Here is a 16,085-nt window from a genome sequence, read left to right as displayed (position 1 = left end):
GGTGCAGAAGCATAATCACACCCGAGGAAAGTAGATCGTCTACCAGTGAGTCGATCCACGTTTCTTCACTATAGGTGCAGAAAACAACCCGAACTTGGAACTGGGTTTTTAATACTCGTATCTGACTCTATCCTTAGGATACAGATAGGGTATAATTTTAGTACCAAAACCCGTACCCGGAACCGGACCCGATTTGTACCCAATAATATCCGAAAACCGGATCCGGTTCCAAACCTGGAACTGGTTTTTCTAATACCCGAAACCAGGGTTTTCACTCGATATATACCCGAAATTACCCAAAAAATACCTGAAAAATACTTGAAAAATACCCCTAAAATGCAATCTCTTAAAAAATCCAATCTATACCTTAAAAATACCTGAACAAAGCCCGAAAATAGAAAAAAAAAATTCAATACCCGGAAATAGGGTATTTAAATTCCCGGTTTTAGAATAGCCAACCCGAATCCGATGCATGAGTATGGTTTTTAGAGACAATACCCGGACCTGAATTCGACCTAGGTATTGCTAATACCTGATTTTCCAATACGCGATCATATCCAAACCGGGTATTTTAAAAACCCGATTTGTGCACATCTAGAGTAAGCATATATAATTGGGTGAAGTAATGGGCTGCTGCCATGGGCCTGGTACAGATGTTTGATAGATCAATTTTTTTAGCCTTAGAAATTTAAAGTGTAAAAATCATTCTTGAATTTTGGTCAATTATGTAATCTTCGTTTAAAAAGGCTTTTTTGTAACTGGACTATCGAGATTTCTCATTTCTTGCCAATTACGTCAAAATAGTTAACTTCGTTATTTTTTAACGTTAAGAGGAGGGTTATATATGTCTTTTTAGTTTATTTATTATTTTAACCTTGTTATATGCATAAATAATACAATCATCATCTTCATCCACCATGAACCGTTTAAGTTAAAACAAGTTAAATTCACTACCATCACACTATCCGAGAACCCATCTGCAACCGGCAACCACCACCACAACACACCATCGAGAAACCCATACCGGCCACGGCACCACCTGAAAGGGAAGTTATGTGGTGATTCAATGATGGTGTGAAAGGGAAGTTGGCATCTTTGTTAAATGGCTTGAATTAGTTTTGGTTTAATGAAATTTGAATCATCATCATCATCATCATCATCAGTAAATCCCACCAATAGCAAAGCTATGGTAGGGTATGAGGAGGATAAGATGTAGACAACCTTATCCCTGCCCTGTAGAAATAGAGAGGCTGCTTCCGATGAAAACCCCGGCTCGATAGTAGTTTTTCATCTAGCCTTGGACATAAGGCATATAATACTCAACCATCGGGGCATCGGGCGATTGGTGCATGCACTCTTGTCTTTCGGCTATCAACGCCACCACATGATGGATGATTAACATTCCGCCAAGTTTAACGTTATTTTCACGAGATTAGTAAAATGACATTAAAATTAGTGCAATTTCACTTTAGCTCACCCGAGGGTTCCCATACATTATATGTGCGCACCGCAAGCAAGACGTGTTTGATAAATTTTGAATAATGAATTAAAAGGATATGGGAAATAAATTAATGTAATAATAATAATAATAGAGATATATAAAAAGTGATTTATAAATTGATTAGAGATAAATGGATTTAAACACAAATATACCCCTTATTTAACATCTTAAACTAACGGAGTTAACGATTCGGTCGCCATTACAAAATATAAACTTTTTGGATGAAAAACGCATACTTGGTCAAACCTTAGGACGACTTTGACACTTTACTCTACTTTAATCCAAATATGTAGAAACAAGGGTTAAATAAGAATTAATTAAATTCTTAAAATGCTTGAAGTTTTTCATATATATATATATATATATATATATATATATATACTAGTTTGATCCTCCCGTGTTACGAGAATTTATTTAAGTTTTTGTTTTTAATCGTTTTGCTATTTTATGATCATTTATTTTTTTTATAACGTAGTTTGTTTTAATTTAATACATATATATTAATTCGTATTATATTTTTTAGCGTTTGAGTATTTTTAATTGAGACGTGTAGGTTTTTTGGATTTTTAACGAACAAACATAAACGAACACGAGCATGTTAATTTTTTAAATGAACAAACATGAACACCAATATTTGTCTAATGAAAAAGGGGACATTGATGTAGTTGACGATAGTGGATAGTATCGAAAGTTAACCGGCGATGGAGATGATAGACCAACAACTGAGAACATGTAAAGGAGATAAATTAAATTAGGATTTGATGATGAAATTGTTTACCAATAAATAAGATCTTATAACCAATTTGAGGGCTATTTGGGGTTTGGCAAGACCCATAACTCGTGGAAATTATTCTTTGATGATTAAGAGGTCATTTCACAAATAAATGAGATGTTATAACCCGTTTAAGGGATATTCGGGTTTGGTGAGACCCATGACCAGCATAAATTATTGTATGATTATGAAAGGGTTTCACAAATAAATGAGATGTTATAACCTATTTAAAAACTATCTGGGTTTGGTAAGACCCATACCCGTGATTTCGGGTCAAATGCATGAGAAGCCTCCATTTAAAAATCAAGCAATCTGATGGCCCTAGAGAATGAGGAGAACAATACGAGTGCGACACATATGATTTTATGGTAGGCAATTATATAGATAGTTAGATTAGATTTTCCTCATAAATTAATATATATTCACGATCTTTTTAATTATTGAGGATTTTGTTTTAATTCAAAGTGAAATTTGGCCCATAAAAAGAAAAATGATCTTTTTAATAGCAACTCACAAACACTGAAACTTTTTTCCTGAAATACAACTTCTTGACAACCAAAAAAACATTTAAACTCATAACCCTTTGTAAAGACAGAGTGAAATTTAACCAATCATTTAAAAGGGATTTTTTTCAATAACTCACACTTTATAACTCCACTCCTAAATTACCTCCATACCAAATGGCATTTGATAGCATCCTACTAAAGTTATTCTTCTATAGTCAATTCAACTTTTTATTATTGTTGTCTCAATCTTAAGAAATACTTTTATAAGTGTTAAAACTTTTAGAAATTTAGAGACATATATGAACTTTGGTTATTATCTAATTATTATTTCCTTTTCAATTTAATTTAAGTTGAAGAACTGTGAAGCCTGGTTATTATGGGCTGAGTTATTTTACAATTATTAATAAGATTAAGAAGTATAAGAAGTCATAGTTGATTGTCATGTTATAAGTAGAGACCAAAAGAGAAATGACATAAAAGAAAAAGGGAAATTGGTTTTTATTGGTCCCAACTATTGACTTTTGGTCATTGTCGGTCCCAACTAACGAATTGGTCACTAATGGTCCCAACTTTTAATGTATTTGTTCCTAACGGTCCGCGGCTAACAGAATCCTAACGCCGTTAGTTTCAGATCGCCGGAAAAACGTTTTTGGCCGGGAAAGTCAATTTTTTTTGCCGAAAACAACACCTGAACATCACCACCACCACCAATTGACTCACCGCCAACCAACCACCATCACTTAAGCACCATCAACTTATTCCAACGATGGCTCTAGGGTTCCGGTGACCTTAATACTGTGGCTTTTACTAGAAAAAGGTTCATAAAGCTACGATACAAAGTTACCATGATGTTTGGGACAAAATTATTGAGTTTTCGGGAAAAATGTGTGTATTCCGGCCAAAAATGTTTTTCCGGCGACCTGAAACTAACGAGGTTAGAATTCTGTTAGTCGCGGACCATTAGGAACAAATACATTAAAAGTTGGGATCGTCAGCAGCCAGTTCGTTAGTAAGGATCGGCAGTGACCAAAAGACGATAGTTGGGACCAATAAAAACTTATTTTCCAAAGAAAAAACACATATTTCATCTCTTGTCACATGCTAAGCACATGTCAATTTCCCCATCATTTTGAAATGTTTATAACTTCGTCGTACGACATTTTTAAAAAAAAATCACCATATTAACAAATGTTTTTCTTTAATACGAGTATGACTTTATTATAAAATATAAAAAATTACGTAATTGTGTCTTTCTGTTTATCATTGTGTCTTATGTTCATCTTTATGACTCTATTTATCATTGTATCTTTATGCTTGTCAATGTGTGTATGTGTTTTTTTTGATGTATTGGTTTCTATTAATCCTGACTATCGCTTTTTTGTCGTTGCCGATCCCAACTAACGAATTGGCCGCTGACGGTCCCAACTTATAACGTGTTCGTTCCTAACGGTCTACGACTAACAGAATCCTAATATTATTTTATCATTAAATCGGCGACCAGTTTGGTACTTGGACTAATTCAGGTTGTTTGTTACTCGTACTAGTACCGGTTTTAAAATCGTCGAAGATTTGAAAATAAAAAAGCAAAGTGGTACATAAACGGGTACCGTATCGAAATACCTGTACCATATCGGAAATTTTGGTACAAGTATTGGTACATGTTTTTATTGATTTTTGGTACGGATACAATCGGGTACAAGTACAGGTATGAATACAGGTACTGTCCCAAGCTCATCCCTACTTTAAACTATACTCATTTTTGTTGTATAAAGGGCTAAATAAAGATAAGTACATCAATTTTCTGCCTTCACCATGTAATATTGTGACTTGTAATATTTTATATTATGTAGAATCTTTGTTGTTGATATACAGTTCAAAGGGTGTTTGTTTTACATTCATCTTCTTCAAGCTTTCGTTATCCTCTCGAGATTTTTGGAAATTTTGGTACGAGTATTGGTACATGTATTTATTGATTTTTGATACGGATACAATCAGGTATAAATACGGGTATGGATACAGATATTGTCCCAAGCTCATCCGTACTTTAAACTATGCGCATTTTTGTTATATAAAGGGCTAAATAAAGATAAGTACATCAATTTTCTGCCTTCACCATGTAATATTGTGACTTGTAATATTTTATATTATGTAGAATCTTTGTTGTTGATATGCAGTTCAAAGGGTGTTTGTTTTACATTCATCTTCTTCAAGCTTTCGTTATCCTCTCGAGATTTTTGGCATGTACCCGTTTTAGTTGCTTTCTTCGCACTGGCGAAGTTTCATTGAGGCCCGGGGTGGCCACGGTTTCCATGTTTTTTTGCGCAGTAGCGTAAATTTACCCGTTTTCAGCCGAAAATTTTTATATGTAGTGTAAGTTTAGCCTTTTTCGGCCGAAAATTTGAGCCCCCCTCCCATTGTTTATGAAATTTTGTATACATTTTGAGTTTGTCCCCCCGATGCCTCAGTTCAAGCTTCGCCACTGTTTCTTCGTCTTCGTAACCTAAACAACAAAAAACAGGACAAATATCAACTTCCAGACAATTGGATATCGGATAGACTCATGGTTGTCTTAAGTTGGTGGCTACCATTGCACCTGTGGATTCAATACGATATTTAAATGCACTACATAAACTCTATAAACCAAGAGTCCATTTGAATAACACATTAAAAAGAAAGAAAACTCACGTTAAATCAGGAAGTCTTGTGTTCAACTTTCGGGAAGAGTTCTTCAGCAGACGTCCATATGTCGCCGTTCAAAGTTACTTGCGTAAAGTAATCATGTATTAGGCGACAGTTGGTTGTGAATACCACAAAAGAGTTCAAGTTATGTGACACACAAGTATTCAAGTCACTTCCCATATCTAACTACATTTAAAGGGTGCCTAGACACAAAAGTGCAACTAATTATATCGTGATAGGGACCTAATAATCCGAAATTCGCAAATTAATCAATGAATTACATTTACGTAGTATATATCGATACAATAATTTGAAACTTGTTTTCATTTATGTTAATTTATAAAATGAAAATGCAACTAACTACGTTTGATGTTCGTTTCTGAAGCAAAAGGTGTAGGGTTAAACAATTGGCCGACCACTCTCTCTCTGAACTCCAGGCTACTGAAATTGAAATCCGATTTAAAATTGTCAAAAGAAAGAACCATAAAGGTTAGATTTTCAGGACACGTATCATTAGAAAGGAACGTATCTATTTGAAGAAGGAAAAGTTAATTGTAGATATACCGAAAAGAGACTAGCAACATCTGATAAAACCAAACCCATGAAAAAGTAAGGTACAAACATTACAACGCAGGGTACAACAGTCGATGCACAAACCTAGACGAAATTGTAAAATTGTAAATTATAAATAATAAATATTAAAAAAAAAGCTATAAGTTGAATTGCATAAGCTTTGGTGCAATTTTTAACAATCTATCCAAAGCACGAGGGGCAAATTTCCTTGCAAACAAATAACATATTTGGTTTTTCTTCCCATTATACTCGCAACTTCTATTATCCCTTAACTTTTTGGTCTCGTGTATTGAGTCGGGTGGGCTCCAGGTATCTTCCAGTCAACAAAAGTCAGAGTCCTATTAGCATTTGTTCCACCGAATATCTTAGTGACAAATGTTGGTAAGTAATACTCGTCATTATCCGTCACAAAGTTATATTTCGAGTTAATAAGGTACGAGTAAACCATCAAAAAGTTAAACAACGGAATACACGCTTCAGACAGAAGCACAAACCGTTGGTTCGAGTAATCCAACAACGCGTTCGCTAACAATCGACGCTCCGCCTCAATCATATTAACTTTCCCCCATTCCACACCCTTACTCGGAACCCTCCGCCCGTGAAACACCGAACCCTCCGGCTCGGTCACATTCCACGACCGATTCGACCCGTGAACATAAATTGTGAAAAGACGATTATACCCTTTAATAAACCCCTCCCACAACGGCGCCAACACCACCGGACCTCTCACCAAAAACATAAACGCCACCTTCGGCGTTCTCTCGAACGGATACTCCCGAACCTTCGCCACCATCGACGCTCTCCAAATTAGCTCCTCATCCGTCATATCGTGTATTATCTCCGGCGGCGTCAAGTAACTTTTCAATCCGACTTTGACCCGCGATAGAGGCGGGGTTTGAGGCGACGGTGCCGCCGGATTTCCTCCGCCGGATACGGCGGCGCCGGAGATGTTGCCGGAGTGGTCACCGGAGAAGAAAAATTGGGGGAATTGGAAATTGAGTGAAATGTATTTGATTGGGAAGTGAGGATGATGCCGGAACATAAGCCGAAAGCGAAGAATAAGATGAAAGATATGAGATTTTATGGCAGATTGAAGAGCTTAAAGAGTGATAAGATTGATGGGTTTGATTGGTTTTCATTGTTGGGTTATTAAAAATTGAATCTTGATTAATTTGCAGAGCTTGAAAATGGTGGATGAAGAAGACAGGGGTTTTATGTAGGTGATGATGATTTATTTAAAAAGTGTAATTTTTTTATTTTTTTATTTTTAATGATAACGTTCTTATTTCCATAAAAGAAAAAAAACGTCAATTCTACATTTATTATTATAATACTAATTTTTTTTAAATTTATTATTATTTTTATTTTTATATAAAAAGTTAATACTAGAAAAAAAAAAGTGAAAAAAATCACTGTCACGTTGGTGAAAACTGGCCTTTGAAAAAGTACGTAGCACTTTCATGTAAAAGGCGTGATTTGTTCGAAATTGGCGGACAGGTAATTAATTAAAAAGTTATTGTAGCTCCTTTTTGTTTCTACAATTACGATGTCATTCAAAACACTTGGAAAACGCTCAGATCATGTTGGTGCTAGGGTGTTATATACAAGTTGTGGTTTTGGGCGTCTGTTTCACTAGATATGTCGCTAACACACGTTTATAGGAAAAATATAAGGTTTGTTTGTTTTAGGTATCATGTTTGTTGCGGTTAAGCGAATAGTTGAGATAAATATGTAATTAGAAAAATCTGGAATCAAAAACGAGAGATGGACCATTTGCCTACTTAATTTCAAAATGTTATAACGAAATAACTCGACTATTTGCATATTTTTTTTTGTGAAACTTACTATTAGAACTTATTTATATGTAAATCAGATACGTATACGGTTTCACTGTAATAGGTCTATTATAAATATATTTAAAATTGTAAGTTTACTAAAAAGTGTATTGTATTTGGTTAGATGAGTTTTTAGAGTTTTTTCAACTCAAATGAAGTTTTTATTTTTATCCTAACTAATGTTTGATATGGTATAAATGAAACTGGATATATATTTACTTCACTTAGTAAATAATACAAGAGAATATTTGAAAATGGATATATATTTATTTCACTTAGTAAATGGTACAAGAGAATAGTTGAAAGGTTTTGGTGAAAAAAATTAAATGATTAGACTGCATCTTAATTTATAACGTCTTCCATATTAAATGCAACAAATTTTACATGATGTGTGCATATCATGTATCAGCATTTTAATTATTTTCTATAAATATAAATAGGCTATTGTGTTTTCTTTTTAATTTATCAATACTACATTGTGAAATTCTAAAATGTTATTGCCATATCTCAAAATACTAGAACATGTTGTTATTTGGTTGCCTTCTGTTTTGATGTAATAATTACTTTTTAGTTTTATATAATAAAATGCAATTTAAGTTGTTTTGTTAATATGAAATCATCTAAGTTGTTTTGGATCCTTGAGTTAAATGGGTTTTATTTCATCGCACTGTCGTGCATCCAGGCGAGTGTTTACGGGCGTTGGCCTTATGTGAGGGTTTTTCCCTGATCAAAAAACTGAGTGTATCCTAATACACTAAATTTAGCCAACAGCTCATTTAGAGGATTAATTGGTCGTTAAAAAAAGTTTTTATGTTAATTGCAAGACATCTAACATCTTACCTAAAGGTTACAATAAAATCTTTGTATTTAATATTCTAAACTTTTCCTATTTAGGAGATGAGTTTTCCCTCTCTAACATTTTTAACTTTTAAAACCATTAATTCAATGGATTTATATGTTTTATTTCTTCAACATTGATCCATGGATGAACATTAATTCATCATTAAAGTTTTGTTTAAGCTTTTTGTTTAAACATAACAATTCCAACTTTTATTCATTTAAAAAACATGTTTCTTAACTTTGGTCATGAACCCATAGACTCACAACTATTAAACCTATCCTAAATCATATACTCAACGTAAGAAATGCCTAGGCGATGATAAACAATGTTGTTATGATATTAGAAACTCAACCGAACTGTATACTTCTTGACCGTCTTTTTTAACAATACATTCAATCTAAAAATTAGGATGATAACTACATTAAAACGAAATCACAACTAAAACAAGGTTGCGAACAAAATGTTACTTCTGAACATCTTGTCATTGCTTTCTCACACAATACCAGTCCTTTGTTGGGGTTTGTTTTGTGAAAGGAGTAGAAAGAGCGACGTGTGATATTTATTTTTGAAGTTTAGTAAATACCATAAATGATCATGACTACCGGAGTCATATCGAAACTAGTATGTTTCCACTTAAAACGGCATTTATAAGTCACATTTCACTTTTGTATGTTTTAACTCGCATAACCCTTTTCGTGTTGATCAAACTGTAAACAGCCTAAGTTATAAACAAGGATAATATTAAGATCATTTAAAAATATGATTTTACAAAAAACAATGCATAAAATGGTATATTATAAAGAAAAATATACATTGGTTATGGAAAATATAAGTGGTCGTGGGTTCGAGTCCAATGGATGACGCCAATGAATAAACACTAAGTCTAACTCGATATGGTTAAACCTAATATTTTACCCAAGGATAGATTTATATGTAAACTGGCATATATAGGTTCAGTCTAACATCTATTACTAATAAGATTACGGATAATGATGAGTTCCAACAGATGATCCACCTGCAAAACGAAGCACCATGAGCTCGTTACAAGAAGGGGAATATGGGGGTTCTTCTCGTAACCACCCTCCGGTAGGGGTGAGCAAAAAACGGTTCGGAATCGTCAGAACCGAGGAACCGGAACCGAACCGGTGCCTCAGAACCGCTAATGTGTGTACTGGTTCGGTTCTCAGAATTTGCATTAAACGGTTCCCGGTTCGGTTCCGGGTAAAACCGGCGGGTTCTAGACTTGGAACCGAAGAACCGGAATATTCAAAAAGTTTTAAATAAATTTACCAATCCCCATTTTTTATAGAGTAACTTATTAACTGACATCCATTCAATCATTTTTTAATTCAAATCTTCTTTCTTTACGTTCAAGAACTAGCAACCAGCAACCATGATCAATTTTGATTTAAGCTATCAAGGTAATTTAATATAAAATGATATGATCTTCCATTAATCTATCGTTGCTAATGATTTATTTAACTTCAACACATAGGTTTTAATAAAAAACATAACGGATGTTCATGTTGTAATCTAAATTAATTTTACCGTGAAAGAAGACATACAATTGTATAAACTTATTTTACAATTTGCAAAATTTGCATAACTCATTTGATAAATAAATGATCGAACCGGTTCTAGCCAGAACCGATTAGCGAGAACCGGCTTTAGCGGTTTTGGAACCGAACCGGTTTACTAAAATAGGTTCCGGTTCCGGTTCTATTTTTCACTCACTTTCGGTTCCGGTTCGGTTCTCGCGGTTCTGAACCGTTGCACAGCCCTACCCTCCGGCGTGAGAATTTGTATGGTAGGTGATCGGAATATATTTAGAGAGTTTAGAGAGTGTCGGATGGAATCTTTTTACCGTTAAAACTCATCCTGTATTTATAGCCGAAGGGGGGAAGGGTAAAGCCAGCTGTCCCACTCAATGGAAGCTTCTATTCTCATGGTCTTTCCTGATTGGTTAGACAGTCTGGCCAGTGATATTCTTTCTTTCTGTGCAAGTACCGTATTGGCTCATTCTCATTGGTCCATCGTGCGTCCATACAGTTGTCAGGCTATTGAGCAGTAGTACCTCACCGTGTGTCTTGCCTATAGTGGTACTTCCGCTTTCTTTTATTACTTATTATTATGAGTGTATATTCCGCGGTGGGCTTGTGGCGTCTTCGCAGACGATACTCTTTCCACAGGTTCTTTCTTTTGGCTTGTTACTTGTATGGTGTGTTTGGTACCTTACCCTCACATGTTAAAATATATTTGTATCATATATATTTTATGGGAAGCATCTGGAGTAATGAAATATATAAATATTACTCCAAATTGGAAAATGATTTTATAAATAAATATATGTGCATATAATAACTTGTTGCAACATAATATACAAATTAACTTTATGGGCTAAACCCGAACAACCTCGGACCTATCATCAACAATGGCTCTAAACAACTCGGATGAAACTTCCTAGCAAATAAAAAGCAAATCGAGCTATTACCACCATTATAAGTACAATTGGACTCGTATCTAACTCTGTTTAGAAACTTTTCTCTAATATTTATTTTCCTGAAGGTCTCTGGGTGCGACTTGTGACCAGACCAATCAGTCCATGTTATGGTCCTGTTTGTAGTCAAATCCGGACGAACTTTATTTACCAGTGTAGGTAAGTAATGTTCGTCCATATAACATGGTAGCAAACAATGGTTCTGAAATACATTATACTATAACTTATCAGATATTATTTCAACCGCAAGTTCTCTGTTGATTTCAAGCCATTGTGAGCCTTTACGCCAATCCTGCAATTTTATTGTTTGACCCATTCGCTTGTTGTATCTCCCACGACCGATCTTAGTTGGATCGTCAAACAAACTAAGGAAACTTTGGTTGGCATGGATAAGGTAGTTGTAGATGGTTGTGAAATTGAACAAAGGAATACATGTTTCCGATAGAAGTATGAATCTTTGATTGGAGAAGTCGAGTAGCGCGTTTGCTAGAAGTCGTCTCTCGGCATCGATCATGGTTGATTTACCCCATTGAACATGCTGTAGAAAACGCGGAAAACATTACATTGACCGCGGTCATTATATATTAGCAATCTAAATTCGGTCACAAAGTTAAGGATCTATATACAACTTATCATTATTGATTGTAAAGTTTGTTGTGAATTTATTTAAAAAAAATGGTAAAATGTATAAAAATCCATCAAAATATGTGAAAAAAGTTAATATAAAGTATAATAACAATGGTTAACAATTTTCTTGAAAAGTTATAAAAACAGGAGCAAACTATGTAAAAAAAACCGGTAAAGAAGTAAAAGAAATTAATAAAAATAAATAAAATGGTTGTAAATCTTTCATAAATTTATAATAACAAATACCTCAAAACTGAATTAAATAGTTGTAAAGTTTGTAGAAAAAAAAAGTAGATAAATATATACTTATACTAGTTTAAAAAATCGATCATAAAAGGTTCAACTTCAAAATTGAATGCAAATTTAACGACGATATTGTCAATCGCTAAATCAGTCACAATAGTTATTGCAAAACATATCAACGATGGATAATTTTTCAACGAAAAATATTTTAAGCACAACTATCTTTTAGCGACTAATTTATGACCCTTTTGCTTACAACAAACATATTTTTTATGAGTGTATTCTATTAACTAATTTAAAAAAGAAACTAATACTATCAAATAAAATTTTTTGTGCATCAAACCTTGCTTGGAATTCTTCGTTTATAAAACACTGACGAATTTGGAGGTTCATAATTAAAATCCGGAGATGTATGAATATAAATTGAGAAAAGACCTTCATGCCCTTTAAAGAACCTTTCCCAAAATGGGCCCAAGGGCAAACTACCCCTAGTCAAGAACATAAAGGCTACTTTGACCCTCTACGAACCGCGGGACCCTCATGGCTTTTTCCATAAGCTCGTTGTCACTCATCGCATGCCAGATGTCCACAATACCGGTCGAATCAGTAAATTCCACAGTTAGGTGAGTTGGTGTAGAAGGTGAAGATGTTGAACATTTATGACACAATGTGACTGCGGTAACAGAAGGGAAATACAAATCATGTGGGACTACAATCATTTTGTAATGATCAACGACAAATGTGCCGAGAACAAACACAGTCATTGACATGACTACACACATGGTTATGGTTGAGGTTATATGGATGTAGCCTTCATTGATCCATTGTTTTGCATTAGTCTTGTAATGCATTTTGAAATGTTTGTAGAGTTTTAATTGGTAATATTAAATGTTTTATAGTATAAATTAACTAACAAAATTGATAAAAGTACAATGCAAGTACTTTTTTTGGCTTGTAGGAATAGTGTGATAACTATATAACACGAAAGCTTCACACAAATGTAAATGTTGTCATGATTAATCGTGTTTCTTTAACCGTAGATTATGTAATGTGTAGCATAAGATTAATTAATGTGTTGTCATGATTAATCGTGTTTCTTTAACCGTAGATTATGTAATGTGTAGCGTAAGATTAATTAATGTGTTACAATAATCATTGATTATATGAATATTTTTCGTCTCAAATATGTTAAATATATATGAGTTGATGCTACACTAAAATTTTATTGTGTGAATTTTATGAAAATCCATGATAAGACATGTATATATTAGAACGAGGGTATGGATGTGTTCATTAAATCATAAGTGGTTTTAGACGTACTTTGTAATGAGTTGGATGTACCATTGTAATCCTACAACCCATTTATAGATTAGAACCGGATAACATGGTCGTTTACACCGAGGGTCCGAGGCAACTTTCAACTTTGGTATGCCCAGAAACACTAGTCAACTTCGGGCGTTTACTATAGTCTGTTCATAAGTTTTTCTTGGATTGTATACATTGCTTACAAATCATATAAGCTAATTATCCACATAGGTGAATTAGCAATGATTTTTTCAATGTTGACGACAGCGACGGATCTACTTGGTGCTTAGGGATAGTTCGGACTACCCCTCAACTTTGCCATTGAAGTTTAAAATTAGTGTAATTTTTTTCTTCTTCGCCGTTTTATGCATTGGGTATCCTACTATCCTATATCCAAAAAATATATTTTTAAGATGCCTTTGAAATTTGTTCTAGATCCGTCAATGGCTGACGATGATCTCGACAAAACTAGAATTTATAGGTTTGACCCGTATGAAAATATACGTCTGATTTCTTAAGACGGTTGCCCAAACTAAAGAAACAAGTTGTTAGGCTCAGTGTACAGGAGCGATAACATGCCTGAAAGTAGGCGATAAATGGAGTGTACACCCCCCCACCCCAAAGCGACAAAGGGGCGAAATATGGGGGGATGAATTCTTGTAGCCCTTCTTCACTTTTGTTTTATTATTATAATTGTGTGTGTGATTGTGATATACATATATACATATATATGGGTCTATTATTATTATAATTGTGTGTGTGTGATATATATACACACATATATATGGGACTACAACACCATTACATTCCTAAAACTTGCTGACCGTGTGTCACATGACGCAAGTCGTCCCATTTTGTAGTCCCTTCACTACACATAGCCTTACCATACATCTCTATGTAATTGAACATTGGTCTAAAACTAGCAATAAAATCTCTATCATTGAGATGCAACATAACTCAATGAAATAAATCAGGTTAAAACAGCACATTCTCATACAATTTTTAATGGCATAAAAAAACTATAGGTCTTTACGATCTTTATCCAGGGTCGTCTCCGAGAATACTTTAAAATTTCGGGGCTCGAAATGATCATATTAAAGGGCTTTAAAATCATAATTTTTTAATTTATGTGATAAATAATTTAACAATTTTACTAATTTGGTTGCATTTTCAAAACCTAATACAAATCAAAATCAAAATCAAAATCAAAATCAAAGCAAATGATGATAATAATAATAATAATAATAATAATAATAATAATAATAATAATAATAAGTTACCATAATAGCCAATATAAAACACAAAGGAATTTTTCTTTTTCATAAAAAAAACCCATCAATTTGAACCATGATCTTTGATTTTATCGACCGACGCTATAACAATAGCAACAAAAAGTCATTTTGTAGACTTATAAGTATATATTATTATTTTTCAATAATTGCGGGTCTCTTGAGAAAATGGCATTGAGCATTCGACCCCCTGACCTTCTTTTGGGCCGGCTCTGCCTTTATCTATTGAAATAAAATAAGTATAAAAATTCGGCTGCATTGAGAAACCCCTTTTCTAGAGACACCATCCATTTTACTAAAACACCTATCAATATGTCCCATATAGGGCTATACGGGGCGTATAGGTCCTCATATATGCCCCATATAACACTATACAACGCGTATTGGGCACCCGTATAACCCCCGTATAGCCTTATACGGAGCATATAGGGAAGTGTGGGGTTCACCTAGTAGGACCCATTGAGAAATCATATCTCAGAGTTAACCTCCCCAAGCATGCCACAATCAAAAATACTATGGACACTTAGAACAAACTCATCATTTCTGAAGATGTATAATTATAACTTATAACATATAATATAATAACATGTCAATATGAAATACATTACATAAACATTAGGTTATATGATTGTTGGGTGCAGATTTTTCTATCCTCGGGATTGATCATGATTGGAGGATTTCAACTCATCCTGCCGTTGCAAGTATTCTAAGGATGATATTTGACTAATTCAATTGTCCTATATTATTTATGTTTGTTTTGCAGATAAGACCACTTGATTAATGTGCTTATAAGAACGTGGGCTTGCAACAGATAATATTTGAACTTCGTCAACTTGAACGTGGGCACCAACGGATCATGGGAGACTTAGTCTAGGGTTTCCGGATTATTCGGAATTTCTGTTGTACTCTTTGCTTATTTAAATGAGCTGATTAAGATCGATTAAGAACACACACTACACTTGTTTAGCTACTAGCACTCATTGTATCACTTAGCACACGATCGTTTATCAGCTCCACCACTTGTAACCACCTTTTTGTTATTAATATAATTGACGGTGATAGTTTTCACCGTCCGGGGTTTTTTGTGCCAGAGATTCTCACAATCAAGGGCTTTTTCCCTTGTAATCAAATCATTGTGTTCACTCTTTTTTTGTTCAAGCACTCTACCACACGTACTAATTTGATCAAAAGTTACTTTGTTAATTTTTGACCGAAACAATGTGGCGCCCACCGTGGGGCAAACGGTGCTTTGATCATTATTCACTCTCAAAGTAAATCCTACTTTCAATATCCACAACACGTCTTCCCAACCAAAGATTGTTTCCTCTTCTGCCGCAGCTTTAGATTCATCTGCGAAGCCGCCTATGCCTCCTCCTCCTGCTGGTGGTATTCCGAAGAAACCTGACAATGTTAAGAA

General features: G+C 34.3%; 2 pseudogenes; both read right to left on the bottom strand.

Annotated features, from left to right (window-relative positions):
• Positions 1-6,168: 6,168 nt before the first annotated feature.
• LOC143624416 (uncharacterized) lies at positions 6,169-7,144 on the bottom strand (annotated as a pseudogene).
• A 3,953-nt stretch (positions 7,145-11,097) lies between these two features.
• LOC143624441 (glycosyltransferase BC10-like) lies at positions 11,098-12,856 on the bottom strand (annotated as a pseudogene).
• Between the last annotated feature and the right edge of the window lie 3,229 nt (positions 12,857-16,085).

Source organism: Bidens hawaiensis, unplaced genomic scaffold (assembly GCF_021521415.1).
Source record: "Bidens hawaiensis isolate Kalapana, Puna unplaced genomic scaffold, B.hawaiensis_p1.1 tig00003781_1, whole genome shotgun sequence".
Lineage (NCBI taxonomy): Eukaryota > Viridiplantae > Streptophyta > Magnoliopsida > Asterales > Asteraceae > Bidens > Bidens hawaiensis.
The sequence above is the reverse complement of the archived record's forward strand: the minus strand, read 5'-3'. Positions and strand labels throughout refer to the sequence as shown.